Raw genomic sequence first — 3,627 nt, 5'->3', positions numbered from 1 at the left:
TTCTTTTGGTCTCTATTTGCATGGAAAATCTTTTTCCAGCCCTTCACTTTCAGTCTGTATGTGTCCCCTGTTTTGAGGTGGGTCTCTTGTAGACACCATATATAGAGGTCTTGTTTTTGTATCCATTCAGCCAGTCTTTGTCTTTTGGATAGGGCATTCAACCCATTTACATAAGTATGATCCCGTTGCCATTTACTTTATTGTTTTGGGTTCGAGATTATACGGCCTTTTTGTGTTTCCTGTCTAGAGAATATCCTTTAGTATTTGTTGGAGAGCTGGTTTGGTCGTGCTGAATTCTCTCAGCTTTTTCTTGTCTGTAAAGCTTTTGATTTCTCCTTCATATTTGAATGAGATCCTTGCTGGGTACAGTAATCTGGGCTGTAGGTTATTGTCTTTCATCACTTTAAGTATGTTTTGCCATTCCCTCCTGGCTTGAAGAGTTTCTATTGAAAGATCAGCTGTTATCCTTATGGGAATTCCCTTGTGTGATATTTGTTGTTTTTCCCTTGCTGCTTTTAATATTTGTTCTTTGTGTTTGATATTTGTTAATTTGATTAATATGTGTCTTGGGGTATTTCACCTTGGGTATACCCTGTTTGGGACTCTCTGGGTTTCTTGGACTTGGGTGATTATTTTCTTCCCCATTTTAGGGAAGTTTTCAACTATTATATCCTGAAGTATTTTCTCATGGTCTTTCTTTTTGTCTTCTTCTTCTGGGACTCCTACGATTCGAATGTTGTAGCGTTTAATATTGTCCTGGAGGTCTCTAAGATTATCCTTATTTCTTTTAATTCGTTTTTCTTTTTTCCTCTCTGATTCATTTATTTCTACCATTCTATCTTCTAATTCACTAATCCTATCTTCTGCCTCTGTTATTCTACTATTTGTTGCCTCCAGAGTGTTTTTGATCTCATTTATTGCATTATTCACTATATACTGACTATTTTTATTTCTTCTAAGTCCTTGTTAAACCTTTCTTGCATCTTCTCAATCCTTGTCTCCAGGCTCTTTATCTGTGATTCCATTTTGCTTTCAAGATTTTGGATCATTTTCACTATCATTATTTGGAATTGTTTATCAGGTAGATTCCCTATCTCTTTGTCTTTTGTTTGGTTTGGTGGGCCTTTATCCTGTTCCTTTATGTGCTGGGTATTCCTCTGTCTCTTCATCTTGTTTATATTGCTGAGTTTGGGGTGTCCTTCCTGTATTCTGGCAGTTTGTGGAGTTCTGTTTATTGTGGAGTTTCCTCGCTGTGTGTGGGTTTGTACAAGTGGCTTGTCAAGGTTTCTTGGTTAGGGAAGCTTGTGTCGGTGTTCTGGTGGGTGGAGCTGGATTTCTTCTCTCCGGAGTGCAATGAAGTGTCCAGTAATGAGTTATGAGATGTCTATGGTTTTGTAGTAACTTTGGGCAGCCTGTACATTGGAGCTCAGGGCTGTGTTCCTGTGTTGCTGGAGAATTTGTGTGGTATGTCTCGCTCTGGAACTTTTTGGCCCTTGTGTGGTGCTTGGTTTCAGTGTAGGTATGGAGGCATTTGATGAGCTCCTGTCAATTAATGTTCCCTGGAGTCAGAAGTTCCCTGGAGTCAGGGTTTGGATTTAAGCCTCCTGCTTCCGGTTTTCAGTCTTATTTTTACAGTTGTCTCAAAACTTCTCCTTCTATACAACACCATTGATAAAATATCTAGGTTAAAGATGAAAAGTTTCTCCACAGTAAGTGACACCCAGAGAGGTTCACAGAGTTACATGGAAAAGAGAAGAGGGAGGAGGGAATTAGAGGTGACACGAATGAGATGAGGTGGAATCAACAGAGGAGAGAGTGGGCTAACCAGTAATCACTTCCTTATGTGTACTCCACAACTGGACCGCTCAGAGATGTTCATGGAGTTATACAGAAAAGAGAAGAGGGAGGAAGGAGACAGAGGTGGCCAGGAGGATAAAAGGGGGTAATGAAAAGGAGAAAGACAGATCCAGCCAGTAATCAGTTCCCTAAGTATTCTCCACCGTCTGGAACACACAGAAATTCACAGAGTTGGGTAGAGCAGAGAGGGGTTAGGGAGGAGACACAGGCGACCTGGTGGAGAAAAAGGAGAGTCCAAAGAGGGAGAGAGCAGTTAAGCCAGTAATCTCGCTCCCAAGTAAAAATGGGTACTGAAGATTGGGTTCTTAAAGGTACAAAATTGATAACAAATACCAAAAAGCAAAAATTAAAAATCTAGAGTGGAGTTTGGAATTTCAAGGATACAATGTTAAAGAAAAGAAGAAGAGAAAGAAAGAGAAAAAAAAGTCACAAAAATTATAAAGAAAATATAGGTACAAAATTGATAAAAATAACAAAAAGCAAAAATTAAAAATCTAGAGTAGAGTTTGGAATTTCAAAATACAATGTTAAAGAAAAGAAGAAGAAAAAGAAAGAGAGGAAAAAAAACAAAGTCACAAAAATTATAGAAAAAAATATAGGTACAAAATTGATAAGAAATACCAAAAAGCAAAAATTAAAAATCTAGAGTATAGTTTGGAATTTCAGAAATACAATGTTAAAGAATAGAAAAAAAAAAAAAAAGAAAAAGAAACAGAAAAAAAAAAAAAACAAAGTCACAAATATTATAATATATATATATATATATATATATATGAAGTTTGCTTTAAAAAAAATAGGGTCCTTTTTTTTTGCAAAGTAATAATAGGTTATAAAAGTGAAAATTAAAGGAGTAATAGAGGACTTAAAAATTAAAAAAAAAAGAAAGAATGATCATGAAAATAGTAAAAATATATCTAGGACTTTCTCTGGTGTTTTTGTGGGTATTGTGGGGTCAGCTCATTTTCAGGTAGTTCCTTGGTCCAGCTTATATTTCTCAAGATCTATAGGCCCCTTCATATGTAGTCAGTACTAAGGACAGGGTTTTAATCTATTGTACTTGTCGCTTCCAAGGCGGTTCCCTCTGTTTTAGCTTCTTCTGTTTGCTGGTCTCTTTAATGTCTGATTCCTGCCCTGACACAAAGCGGGTGGTGGACACTTGTTTTTTTTTTTTAGGCTCACTTGTTCAGTCGCGCTGTGGGGAGGGAGGGATGCTGCAAACAAATAACACTGGCATGTGCTTGCAATGCCTCAGCCACACTGGGTCTGCCCCCACTCACGGTGCGTGTATCCTCCCTGCCCACACTGCTCAGGCTCTGGGTTGCTCTGCCAGGAACCATCCGAGGCTGGCCCTGGGCTGCATGCACCTCCCAGGTCTAAGCCGCTCAGGTTCAGGCACACGGGTAGTCCTCAGAGGTGCACACTCGGTTGGGCCTGCGTTTTGTGCCCTTCCCAGGTCCGAGCAGCTCAGGTGATGAGGTGTTTGGTGAGCGCGGTCGCTGCAACTTATCGCCTCCCCGCCATTCGGTTTTCTGGGTGTACAACCGACGCACCTTCTCAGGTGGATGTTGACCATCCAGAACCCCAAGAAGTCTTAGTTAGCAAAGAAGCCTGCTTACAGTTTTGTAGATAATGTCTCTCTAGGACTGCGATTGCCCCCTTCCGGCTCTGGCTGCCTGTCACCGTAGGGGGATGGTCTGCAGTCGGCTATCTCTGTTCAGTCCTTTGTTCTGTGCGCAGGCCTGGCGGTGTCTTAGGTTAGGGCTGGCTTTT

This window comes from Bos javanicus, chromosome 12, assembly GCF_032452875.1.
Source record: "Bos javanicus breed banteng chromosome 12, ARS-OSU_banteng_1.0, whole genome shotgun sequence".
Classification (NCBI taxonomy): domain Eukaryota; kingdom Metazoa; phylum Chordata; class Mammalia; order Artiodactyla; family Bovidae; genus Bos; species Bos javanicus.
The sequence above is the reverse complement of the archived record's forward strand: the minus strand, read 5'-3'. Positions refer to the sequence as shown.